The sequence below is a fragment of the Heterocephalus glaber genome, unplaced genomic scaffold (genome assembly GCF_053883595.1).
Source record: "Heterocephalus glaber isolate CG9 unplaced genomic scaffold, H.glaber_assembly_v1.0 deba00001572, whole genome shotgun sequence".
Lineage (NCBI taxonomy): Eukaryota > Metazoa > Chordata > Mammalia > Rodentia > Bathyergidae > Heterocephalus > Heterocephalus glaber.
In genome coordinates this window covers 5,894,567-5,908,314 of record NW_028258357.1, presented here as the reverse complement: position 1 = coordinate 5,908,314, position 13,748 = coordinate 5,894,567, and the positions used below count along the sequence as shown (strand labels likewise).

At 33.9% G+C, this 13,748-nt stretch overlaps 1 protein-coding gene across 13 annotated transcripts in view; it reads left to right on the top strand.

Annotated features, from left to right (window-relative positions):
* Mgat4c (MGAT4 family member C) overlaps window positions 1–13,748 on the top strand; it is a 732,252-nt gene that overhangs the window by 91,104 nt on the left and 627,400 nt on the right. For all 13 annotated transcript variants that reach the window (XM_021246532.2, XM_021246531.2, XM_087192571.1 and 10 more), the window contains one exon: window positions 140–172. The gene's annotated coding sequence lies outside the window, so the exon portion shown is untranslated. The remainder of the gene's footprint in view (window positions 1–139; window positions 173–13,748) is intronic.

Below are 13,748 nucleotides of genomic sequence, written 5' to 3'. Positions count from 1 at the left end.
CACAGATTTACTATAAGGCTATAAGAAAGCAAGTCATCTGACTACCAGCAATCTAATTTTTAAAATCTGTTTATGATTTTCATCATAATGTGATAGCAATATGATTTATTAATCATTCTGGCATTTTTCTCCTTGACAGCTCCTCAGCTGCTGTTACACCCTTCTTGGATGGGTAAGTACTGGACACTACTTTCAAACTATGCACCAGGTTTTATATGTTGAGACATTTATTTTAGTCACTTAGTATCTATTAAGAGGAAAAGTTGAAATTTGACACTCCCCCAAATTTTAAAAACATGGTTAAAGGATTCAAGTTAACTGAGAATGAATAAAACATATATTCACAGATGCAATTGAAACAGGATATTTCAATATATTTAACTCAGAGTAAGTCCAAATTATCTATATATAACATTTTACTTAATTACTGTCAACTTAGATTTGATGTTACTGACATTTTATACATACTAAACACAAGCAATAAAAATAGAACAAAACCAATGGAGAAGACTATGTATATATTAGGAAACACTCACATTGATGATTTACACAGCTGAGCTGTAAGCAAGTTTGTCTTACTAGAATCCTCATCAAAAAATTTAAGAAAATTATTAAATAAATGAGAGGGGGCGATTATGCCAATTATATAATCCCCTGTGGTAAAAAGAAAGCATTTTGGTTTAATGTGGACAGACACATTTCATTTCAGAGAATCCAGATGAAATTCAGGCATATATACTTCATTAAGTAATACATTGTTCACCATATATAATACACAGAAATCTTTGTTAGATGGCCAGTTTATATTTTTGAATTCCTGTCTGACCTATTGCTTGATTACTGTCATCGCATCTCTGTAGATTGGTTTTAAATTATTGAAAAATATATTGTAGGAAGCAAGATAATATGGATTCCTGTGATTGCTTCTTGATGTAATTTGATGTGTTCATTTCAAATTTTAGAAGAAATATGTAGTTATATAAAGAAGATGATCTTACTCATATTTCATGTTTCTTTCATCAAATGAAAGATATGTCTGTCATGATTATTTAAATTTTTAATGTGAGTATCTAAAGTACATTCTCTGGTGTCAATTGGGTAAGTATCCATAATCTTTAAACACTGGACATTTTGCTGGGCAGATTTTGAATTGTGGCTTTATATTTCCTTAAGCATTCAGATATTTTCTGTCATACTTGTTTATAGAAGTTTAAAAAGAGTTAATTCCTAAACATCTGAGGAAAATGCAAACATAATGCTATTTAAAATATGTTCCAACCTTGGAAAGATGATTAAGAAGCCAGAATTGTTTTACCATCTTCCTATAAAACCATAATGTACATCTAATATTTTAACCAAAAGTTTGGAAATTTGATGCAAGTATTCATGCAGAATAAGAACAGACATCGGTGATTGTACTGTCCATGTTTATCCAGCTGTTTACAGAATTTCTCACCTGGTGTGGTACAACTTGAAATCATTTTCAGTGTACCCACATGGATAAGGAAGAATCTCTTCCCTTAGATTCAGAAATCTGGCACACAATCAACAGAGGAGCAATCACGTGATGATTTATTCCTTGTTTAATAAAAAGTGGGGTATGTCTGGTGTATTTTAACTTGTAAAGAGGTAGATTTGTCAATTTCAATCTTTTATAGTGTGTAATAATATAAAGTACTAGTTAATGCCATGAGACTCAAGTATTTTGATTTGTAAGTCACTAACCTTTAGTCATCCTTAATCACTGATAGAGATTCTGTTAAGGTCAGGTAGGGTTTACCTTTTAAAGCTTTTAGTAATTTACCAAACTATTTATCTAACATTATTAAAATGACTTTTCATCAAAAGCAAAATATTTTTCAAAATGAGCACATCTTTTCATTTTCATTTGGAAGTGACAAAGATGAATTAGCTTATGTGTAATACTTGTTGCTGCATTTATCATGGGGTGTTCAGGCAATTATTAACAGTTATTTTTAAATTAAAAACATTTTAATCATAGTCAATCTATGCATAGAACTGCTGCCTCAGATTCCTTATCAGGTGCTGTAGGCCGCAAAAGGTAGAGACTCCAAAGGACATCTCTGAAAGCAGTAATAAAAAACTTAAGGCATTGGAGTACTTGGTTTTTGAATTTGAGTTTTTCAATTTGAATTTGAGCAAAGATTAAGTTATGAAAATTTTTAGAGATATGTATAGTCTATCAAACTCAACTATATAATTACGAGAACTTCACAATTTATGTAGAGGCAATAGCACACAAATGGTAAGATTTAGGTACCTTACTCTTACATTATGGTCAAGTATTTCAATAATCCCCAACTGTTGGAGTGCTCATTTGTCTTAACTAATCTGAAGCATAAATGAATACAAATGATAATTTTGAGTCATAAGGACAATATACATATTTTAAAATATATACATATATGATAACTATATAAAATGCATTTTTATTTATTCGGCATTTTCTCAGAATGTTTTTAAAAAGTTGATATAGAAGTACAGAGGAGAATAATGGTTTTCAGGGACTGGAGTGGTTAAATGATGAGGGCTGAAGAAATTCAAAAGATACAAAATTTTACTTAGGAAGAATAATTTCAAGATTTCTATTGTACAACATGCTGACTGTAGTTAATAATTTAGTATGTTCTTGAAAAATGCTAAGGCAGTAGATATACTGTTTGTAGCACAAGAAATAGTTATATTCCATATACATTATGTTAATTCACTGCATTTAGTCAATGTATATATACTTGAAAACATTATGTTTTACAGGATAAATATATACCATTCAATCTGTCAACAAAAGTATGAATTTCTAAAAAAATCTGAAAAAAAGTTAAATTTAGAATGCCTGCATATTGCATAGAAGAAGTACATGTCTAGATAAAGGAAAAACTTTTCTTTCTGATTTTAATTGTTACCTAAACAAAAAAGATAAGCACATACATAATTTACAAACATACAATTTTAGAAATCTTTTCAGAGATGAACAATTTAATTACATGCTGCTTGCATATTTACCAGTGAACTTTTTTGCAGTTGTTACATTTCATTTTTTATTACAAAACTCCAGAGAACTAAAAGAGATTGTAATTGTACTTTCAAAGTCATAATTGAAAGCTTTCAGAAGTTAAACTCCTTGATTGAGAACACTGTAAGAAAAAAAAGAAGTTATCATATAAGTTAAATTGTGTCCATCCCAAATTCATATATAGCTTCCCAGCATCTCATAATATGTCCTTATTTGGAAACCATGTCTTTACAGAGGCAATCAAGTTACTATGAAATGACTAGGGTAGTTTCTAGTCAATGAAACAAATGTCATTGTCAAAAGGGAAAATTTGGACACATAAGACTTACACAGAGAAAAAGATCCAGGAAGAAGATGGCTATTTCTAAGCCAATGGATACTTAAAACTCCCAAAGGTAGAAGGCAGGTCTGGAACAGAACCTTTAAAAACATCTTGTTTTCATATTTCTGCACTCCAAAACAAACTGTGAGCCAATAAATTTCTGTTGTTCTTAACCAACTAATTTAAAGTATTTGCTACCACGTACTATAGAAAGCTAGCATATTATCATAAAAATATTTTCAGGTCTGAGTTTCAGATTTCACTTCTATAACAGCTCTATATCGGCTCAAGGGAATCTATGTAGAAAAGTGGAACTGTATTTATTAACATTGAAGGGCAGTGTTGAAATTAGCAACATTAGTTTTCTAACATTCCTAAAATTCGAAGAGTAATAAGGATCAACTTTCTTTCCCAATTGGTTGTAAATATTGAATAAATACCATGTGAATGCGGCCATCAGTGTATAAAATAGTTGTACAGATTCAGACTATGAATTTAATTTTCTCACTGTACATATGTCTTCATGTCATCAAACAGGGACTGAGGGGGTCCACAAAGAGAAGACACAGGCTTCTCCTCTCCCCATCCAGTTTTGCTGAACATCACAGACAAGTTTTAGGGCAAGTTTATTAGGCAGAACTGAAAAAAAAGAAACACTCTGGAAAATAGATGGGAGGTCCAAGAGAGAGAGATGCTTTATTAAATGGAGATGGGTATATTATGTGGTCTTGGGTTGTGTTTTCAAGATGTATAATCTAGGATGTGTATTCCTACTGTGTGGCAGATGGCCCATCTGGAAGGCTATGTTAGGATGCAAAGTATTTACATGTGCTTGAAGCTGAGATATGTCGTCCAGTAATATTACTCCTCCTTGAGGATGGAAGTCTTTAGAAGGAAGGGCATTGACAGGTGAAAGCCCAGGTCCAGAGCCAAATTTACAGGTCTATAGTGTCTTCAAGGCCTTTTATCCTCTCTCTCTCTCTATTTTAAGGGGAAACTAAGCATCTAGATACATATTTTTACAGTGTGTGTATGTATATATGCGCTCATACACAAATATGTGCCTAATTTTTAATCCGGTAAATTCATTATGAAGAAAAGTCCCTACAATTGAATCATAAATTTTCAATCTTTTGTAAAAGAAAGGAATGGAAGTTCAGATGCTCAAATGTTCTAAGAGCACTGCTCTCTTCTTCATTGTGCTCTAGGATCTTTGCAGAAGCTGGGAGCCTAGAGGCCTGTCCAGCCTGCAGTAATGCTACATTTCTCTTTCATTTTGTGCCCTGCTTGCTTGCTGTTATGCATAGTTAACAATGCCCTCCCTCCTGCTGTCACCCTCATTTCTCTAGTTCCTGAGCTCACTGATGGGAGAAGAGAACCATTACTAAACAATGACCGCAAAGTGCTGAAATGCTCACCCAGCCATATGATCCTTCTATTTACTGTCCTTTTTATTTATGTTGATATTTGCTTAATCTAGGATGTAAGAACTTGACATATGCGGTGATTTAACCAAACAATTGAAATAAATATTATCCACAGTTCTTTCTATCATTAAATGAAATGATATTAATAATACGTAGCCTAATGATTCTACTCACACCAAATATCACACTAACATCTTTGGATTCACTTTTTAAAAATATATAGAAGATGCCATTGTAGCATTCTGTGCTGTATTTTATAAAGGGAAAATAAACAGTTGGGGAACTGGAGCACACCCTCCATTAAGCACTATGATTTTTTTCTTCAGTGACAGGTTATCAAAAGCCTGTGATCACAATAAGATAAAAACACAATCCTTATTCTGTAAAAATCAGAATGGCTCATCTATGTAATAATCGAATTCTGAATGTAATTTAATGTTAAATATTTTTCTCTTTCCCTCCAGGGACTCTGTAGTGTAAGACAAGAGAGGTGATTCTTCATTCCTTTCTAGCCAGCATTCTTTCATCCATACTGTGTGTGTTACCAATAATTCTTCTGAATCTATAATCAGAGGAAAAGAGTCAAAGAGGGGAGGAAGGTGGAGAAGAACATTTTGAAAGTGAATTCCATTCTTCAGGAGCAGAATGGATTTCTCCAGTAAAACTTTTTTCTTGTGGAGCATTTCTGTGCCTGTCTCAGGTGCTCATGGGGCTGCCTCCTTGGTATGAGCAGGATCTCTTAATTTTTCCCTTTTGTTTTTTAAGCTTTCTCTTAGTTATATACTTCTTCCTAGTGGCTCTCAAATGCTACCAGAGTGCACAGCTACACCTTTGCTAAGATCTCCATGTCTTGGATGATCACCCTATTAAACAAGCTCCCTTTCTAAATGATTGCAAGACAATCATTGTCTTGCTAGATCCACACATGTGTTTTAGGTTCTCATACATTCAACCCATCATCAGGGCAAATCTGGTCATTACCCGGCTCCTGTCTCCTACTATTTCTCTTTTAGTTTTCTCAAGCTTGAGTCCAAAGCCATTCTACAGTGCCCTCATATCCTTCATTAAACACAAATTGTCTCCTCTGATAGGTCTGTTAAAGTCCCATTTACCAATTTTGGGTTAGTTTTACTTTTCGTTTTTGATATGTATATGTAAGAGGGATTATGGGGAAGGGCAGCTCTCTTTATAATTCACTGTACAATGTACAGCTAAGCTTTGTCTGAAAAATGTTTTCTTGAATATTCTGTCTTTATTTTCCAACCTTTACCATTTCATTTCCTTGATTTAAGTAAGGGGATACATCTTTAATTATATGCTTGAATATCTATGAGTAATCTATCTATGTTGGTGACTAGGCAAACATTTTCTTTTTTAATATGTTATTCTGTTAGTTTATGTTCTAGAATTGTGTTTTCTATTTTAGAATTTCCTTTAACTAACTAATGGATGCCTTAAGGTCATGAACTGTGTCCTCTATTTCCTTTTTATTATTATTAATCCTGGTCCAGATAAGACATCATTAATAATTTTGGATAGATGATTGAGTCAGAATTTATAAAGAGATAAAGGAGAATGGAGAGCTGGATGAGGACTGGGAAAGACTAAATCAGTGACCCAGTGTGCAGACATGGATATTAATAGACCTTAATTGGGGCATTAGTTCAAAATAGAGACAGCATAAATACTGCAGTAGTTTTAAAATGTGCCACCAATCCTTTAACTCTTCCTCATGGAGAGATCAAACGTAGGTCCACTCTCCTTGAACCTTGGCACCTCTGTGCCTGTCTCGATGGACAGATTGCAGGAAAAAGGGATAAGGTACAGCTCGGAGGCTGACTTACAAGCAGACATAGAGCCTCTGTATGTCCATTTTGAAATATTTGCTTTGGGCGACTGCAGCTGGCAAAAATTCCATCCACCTAACAGATGCCCTGTAGAGTGATAAGAAAGAAAGCTGGAAGAGAAAATATTCATTTCAAGCCCAATTTAGAGGAAATATTTAAATACCTAAGGATTCTCTTGACTCTTCCTCCTCACCAACCTCAACAACCAAAATGTTTCTCACCTTGAGGCTCTCAAAACTACAAAGTATTTTCAAACTAAGATACAGATTCCCATCAAAGGTTACATTTAAGATGGGCTTTTGTTAAGAATTTACGAAGATGTAACTTAGATTTATTAACAATCTAAGGAGATCTACATTAATAGGCTCTCTCAGACAAAAAGTGTTCTAAGGAAGCTCACAGTGTTGCTCTGAGATCAGCTCTATTAAATAATAGGGAATCCAGGAACTTCAAGGATTCTCCCCAAAGCAGCCTGAAAAGGAGCACAAGGCAGAACAGTTTTCAAAAAAAAAAAAAAAATATGTGCATGCTTTCTCTAAAAGTATAATAAACTATGCAGGAAAACCTGTATAGATTTTTAAAAAATTATTAGGGTGGACTAAAAGGACAGAACCAATCTAAAGTTTAAAAAAAAAATGGGTTTCAGAGCATCTATGGCAGGATGCTGGCTGAGAACACTCAGCTGCTCCCAGCCCAGACTCTGGCTGCCCCTGCCTGAGGGACCCGGGGCTGAGGAGGGACCACTCGACTGCTGCAGTCATGGAAAGAAAATAAATGAGTAATATCATTTCAGCCATGATTTGGGGCTGTTACAAAGCAATAGATTCTGAAAACAAACACTGTGGAAACATGGAGAGGAAGTTTTGGTCTTTATAAAACAAGTGTACAGAGTTTAACTTACTTTCCCATTAGGTTTTAGACAGGAGTTTCCCAACAGCAGCCCTCTTGGTTTGGAGCCAGAAATTTTTACTGTGGAGCCTTCTCTTCAGGGCATTGATAGCAGCACCTGGACCTGGGTCCTCTACAGTCCTACCACATACAACCATCTGGGTCATCTCAGGGTGACTCCCTAAAGTGTCTGAAGATGCTATCAAATGACTTCTGGGGAGAAAATTCCTATTGATAGCAAAGCACCTCTTTAGATCAATTGAAAGAATAAAGGGTATAAAACTTTACAACCTACATAGCAAATATTCATGTCAGATCCCCTCAGAATAAATCATGAGACAGACACTACCATAACAAGTAAATTCTAGAATGGGACATTCTGTTTAGAAAATGGGTAAGATGCTCATACTACAAAGACTTATGAAAAGTATTAGATTTCCATTAAATTCTGGGATTGTTGAGTCTAAACTTGGTTAATTGTTTAAGCTATTAATGACTTTTTCGCTTCTCTCATTTTATGCTTCAGCTGAATTTTCATGTTATTTTCTGTTGTTTCAATAAAACACTTTTACAAATTAATGATTTTCTCATAGATCAGTTTTGTCCCTGAGATCACTCCATAATTTAGTATTTTGGATTTAAAAACTAGTTATTAACAATGTGCTGTGGATTTCTGACAGCATAATTTAACTCTGCAAATTTTGATGATAACATTGGCATGGCAACTTATAATTAAAAAAACATAATCAGAGTTGCTCCTCATGGAAAATGAACAAAAGGATTAGATTTGGATGTGAGTGGACATTAGATGAAAATCCTCACTTTATTATGCAGTGTGAACATTTTAAGGTTGATGTTTTTAATTTTTTTCATTTTTGTTCACTCTATTTTTTTTAATTGTACCAGGGATTGAACTCAGGACCTTGCACTTGTGAGGCAGGTGGCGACACCACTGAGCTAAATCCCCAGCCACTCTATTTTCTTACATTTAAGAAAAACTGAAAGTGTAAATAAGGACTAAATGTATAATAGGTAATGTGAAAGGAAGAAAAGGGGCAAAGGGGAAGGAAGTGGGAGGGCTAGGGGAAAGGATAGAAGGGAATGGGATTAATATGAGAAAATGGAAAAATAGGAACAAAATCTTTGTAAATAGGAAGGAACGGAGGGGTGGAAGGGAGGGCTGGGGAAGGGTGAAAAATAAGAACCAAGAAAGACTATGTAAAGGTACAAATTTCCAATGATGAATGTCATTATACTGTATACCTAAAATGTACCAATGATTAGAATGAATAATCGATAATGCAAAATAGGAAGAAAAGGTCCAAAGGGGTAGGGGTAGTGGGAGGGGCAGGGGAAAGGAAAGAAGGGAAAGGAAAAATGCTGAGAAATGGAAAACATGGAAATAAAGTCTTTGTAAATAGGGAAGGGTGGAGGGGGTGAAGGGAGGGCTAGGAAAGGGGAAAAAATAAGAACCAAGATGCATTATGTAAAGGTACAATCCCCAATGAGAAATGTAATTGTGTTGTATACCTACAATGTACCAATAAAAGAATTCAATAAAGTGCAAAAAAAAAAAAAAGAATGAACTTTGTAGTGTGCAGTAATTTGTTATTCTTTTGAACTTTCCCTTTAAACAACTAGGGTTATTGTAATACATATAATTATGATCTCTCTCTCTCTCTCTCTCTCTCTCTCTCTCTCTCTCTCTCTCCCTTTGTGTTGTAGACCTGAAGGTTTTGACTAAAAAGAGAGCAAAATGATTGGTTGTTTTACATTCTGAGGTCAGGATGGTGCTGTTATTTCTTAACAGTTCTATCTCAAATACTGGTTGACACAAGCCACGAGAAGATTAGTGCAAGCCCATATTCACTACTGGACAGTGCAAATCCATCACCAGAACAATAAATGCAGCTCAGGGTGTAGCCTATACTGCTAGAAAGTGAGAAAAATCAAGTGTCTATTTAAAGGGCAGCATATTCATCCACTTCTCAGCTGCTAGCATACTTTGGTTTCCACTGGAAATCCAGGTAAACTAGCACATGTCTCATCATATTCTGGACTTCACTTACAAATAGAAGAGACATTATCTTTTTCTTGGTCATTGGCATGTCACTATTACAAGGCATGTATCTGCCTTTGGTTGACAGGTGCCACTTTTCAGAGGAATAGGATAATTGTTTCCTAGACTATTAATAGATTAAAACCATTTTTCTCCTCTTTACAAACTTTAGATAGTGTAATGACATTTAAATTAATTAGTGAACTATTCATTACTTTGAGATGCATTTGCTCCCTTCATTTTTCAGGAGGGAAAGGAAATGTAAAGCTAGATAGATCTGCCAAGCCAATACATTTGCCCTTATGTGACTGCTTTTTATTTTAATGTTAGTTTTGTTTTTTTCGGGAGTAAGATGCTAAATGAGAAGAGCTAATTTATATTTTGTCACATTTGCTTTCAAAGATTAATGAACACCATCAAAACCAGTCAAAAAGCAGAGAAGGTAGAGGAAGTTTATAGAAGCAAAGGCAATATTTCCTACCTAAGAGTGAAATGGGATTGCACATTGTTTATCACAGTGGTTTCATACTTAATATTATTTTTTGTTTGACTTAATTGGGCAGAGATTAAATAGTTTTAGTTAATATTAAATTGATGACTTCCCTTGTTTAATACCTACATGTGCCTTTTTTAGTAGACTGCTGATGGAAATTGTCCCTGGAAATTTGTAGGCAATTCACTTTATATATGTAAAAAACTTTGGAGGCCAGGGATTTAGCTCAGTGGTTCTCCCGCTTGCCTTGCAAGCACAAGGCCCTGAGTTCGATCCCTGGTACCAAAAAAAAAAAAAAAAAAAAAAAATTAATAGAACATTTTCCTATAGTAGTAGCAGAATGTACCAACTTGCACATTTATGTTTACCTGCTTGAAGTAAGAGCTTTTAGATTATAAACAGATTGATTAATTGATTAATTTCAGGTGTATAAATTGAAACAAAGGAGTCAGATAATAATTCCTAGTTTTGTTTGTTGTATCTCTATCAGAAACACATCAAAACTACTTGATTTGAAAACACATCATTATAAAAGGCCAATATTCTCTGTTTTGAAGTTTAGATGACATGATGACTGCATTTTAAACATTTATACAAAAGAGTAGCAACCTTAAATTATTCTGACTTAAGACATCAAATAAGTCTAGATAAAGTACCTTTGAGTTCCAAAGTAAAAGGAATGGGCTTCTTTAGATGTTTACCAGAAGTACTGATTATAAAGGGAAATTAAGGATTAATGATTTAGAGTCCAAGTATTTAAATCTAGCACTTGAGACTGAAACTTGAATCTGATTTTTTTCTTAATTTTTAGATTACTTCTCTAAAATTTTCAACTCCACCCATATTCCTTCCTCCATGGAACAAGATTGAAACACAGGAATTTTCAAAGTTTTTAAAAAATAATATACATATGAACAAGTGTACAGCCTGACAAAATTTTCACAAACCAAACATAGTCATCTCAACAATACCCTGGAACAATTAACAAACATTGTATCAACCTAAATCTCCCTTCTTGTTTCTCACCGCTCAGGTTGTGATATCTCCACTCTGAAAACTTTTACCCTGACCTACTCTCTCTCTGCCTCCCTCTTTTCCTATGTCTTCCATCCTTCTGTCCTTGTCCAACACCATTCTTTCTACTTATTTACTGTGCAATGTTAAAACATTAAAATAGAATCTGGGAAGGTAATGGCAAGAACATTAGTACTTGTCTTCAAGGTGAATCCTTCCAAATAGAGTCAGCAGAGACATAAACATGAGAATGAAATATTAACCTAAAACTTCCAAAGTATCTTCTCTTTTTCTGTACTTTATCTACTTACTATTTTTTGTACCTGGAATAATATTCTTGTTCTATTTAATGAATGACTACTAGATGTGCTTTTCTAATAGACATTTTGTCTGGTGGCTCCTGTATAATTTCTGTCCCACGATCATAGTGTTCATAGTGACATATATGATGCAATGCAAGTTTTTTTGTGTAAATATTTTTTATAGGCTTCTCTGACCATATCTGTTCAGAGCACAGATCTATAGTTTAATAAATATTTAAAATAACAGTTATTAATGACAGGGACCTCTTAATTGGAAAGTAGTGTTTTCTATACTCTTACATAATGTTATAACATGAATGTAGGCATTGCAGTCAAGGAGCCTAAAATCAAATCTCAATCTTTGCTCCTTCACTTCTAAGCTACAGGTCCTTAGCCAAGTTATTTAAATTATATAAGCCTCAGGTTCTGGTACTTAGGACAGAGATAACAATGCTACTTATTTCATAGTTGTTGGGAAAAGTAAATGAGTTTATATTCCTAAAGCTGCTGATATATATAAAAAGATCAGGAAATAAACTTTAGCTTATATTTTTAAAGAATTATCTATTACACAGTTTACTCAACATTTTGTCAAAGACAGAGCATTTCAAAGAGAGAGCGAGCGAGAGAGAGACAGATTCTTTAAAATGGAGCAATAAGCCTTATAATCCCATAAATATACTATCCCATAAATAAAAATAGATTTTGCCCCATATCAGCCTTTAACTGTGATAGATATATTCATTATGATGTGATAAACCAGAAAATGAGTGAAGATTTTAAGAATAAAATGATACATCCTCAAAGGGCAGGGTCAACCTAATACTTGTTGGTTGAAATGTTTGACAGCTGTTTAAACATATTGTCATTTGTAGGGGGAAAAGAAACCATTCATCAAAATCAACAATAGTCACAGAGGGAGTTGCACATTCTCATAGCTACCTTTATATTAAATCTGTGCTAAAAAATCCATCATTTAAACCATCTGTTGTATTTAAGAAGACACAAGTTAACTGTAATGCTGGTATTTTCCATATAAGCAGAACCTCTGAATGTAATACTATAAATGCCATTGTGTGTGTGTATGTGTGTGCACATACATGTGTGTGTGTGTGTGGCAGCCTTATGTATTTGAGGGAAACAATTTCACGGTAATTAAATAGAATGAAAACTTGGTCTACAGAGACTTTCAGAATAAATAAGTGACAATTACAGAAGAACTAAAGTGTTGTACTGCTTAACCTTTTAAGAGAATCTCTTTCTATGAAACAGTTTTATCAATGTTCATTATTACTCGCATGGGGGAAGATGCCTTTTTGTTTTCTGACTTAATGCCTATAGATCAATGAGTATTGGATTGTGGAAAAATATTGACTCTTAAGGAAGGGAACAAGAGCCAGAAAAATTGTCTGCAGTTGGCACTGACCATTTATGTTTGACTCAACAGAGCTTCTCTTTTCTGATACTTGAATTGAGGCTCTAAGTACCCTGCCTGCTTCATTAGCTCTTCCTTCAATATTCCTCCAATTTTGTTTTTGTTTCTGTTGTGGCTAGAAGATGAACATTTAAAAAATGCTCAGTTTTACTGGTTGATGCTCAAATGAAAAGCCAGTTTTCAAAAATATTAATTTTGTCATAACTCAGTGACATCAGATGAAACAAAAGCTTTGTTGAAGGGCTCTTAAGGCATGAAATGTTGGCTACAGCTCAAAAGATCCCAGTATTCTCCAAAAACCACTTTTGCTGTGCTGATAATACACAGCCCAGAACATAAAGTCACACATGTTTTATGAGTTTATATACCCGACTTATACAAAGTGTCTGAAGATAAATGATTTTGTTTTTTATAGGTCAAGAACTGGTAAATATCTTAATTTTGGAAAATTTTTTCCTGGTACTTTTTCTCTGGTAAGAATATTGTGTCTTATTGATACAGGTTCAAGAGGAATAGATTTTGTGCATTTCAAACATATTTAAACATTTAAAAAATTTCATATCTTTGCAATACATAATGTGTTTTTAATTTCTCTGTGTTCTCCAAATGTGTTTTCTACTACAATCTTAAACTTCTGTTCTCATTTTATAAACAGATAAAACAGGAAACAAACTTATAGTCTGAAGAATTTTATCTTACAAACAGATGTCTATATAAAAATAATCTCCAGGATATAGTAACATATGATAATTGCAAACCTCTCCATTTAAAACTGTATTACCTGCCCTTAGGACAGTGTAGGCCTTGCAATCATATGACCCATCCAAAACAGAACCTACAGTTAAGAGTCCCAAGCTTGGTTGTGACTCTACCATTGTTTTGAAATTCTTAATAATTTTTAACAAGAATATCCACACTTTCACTTTG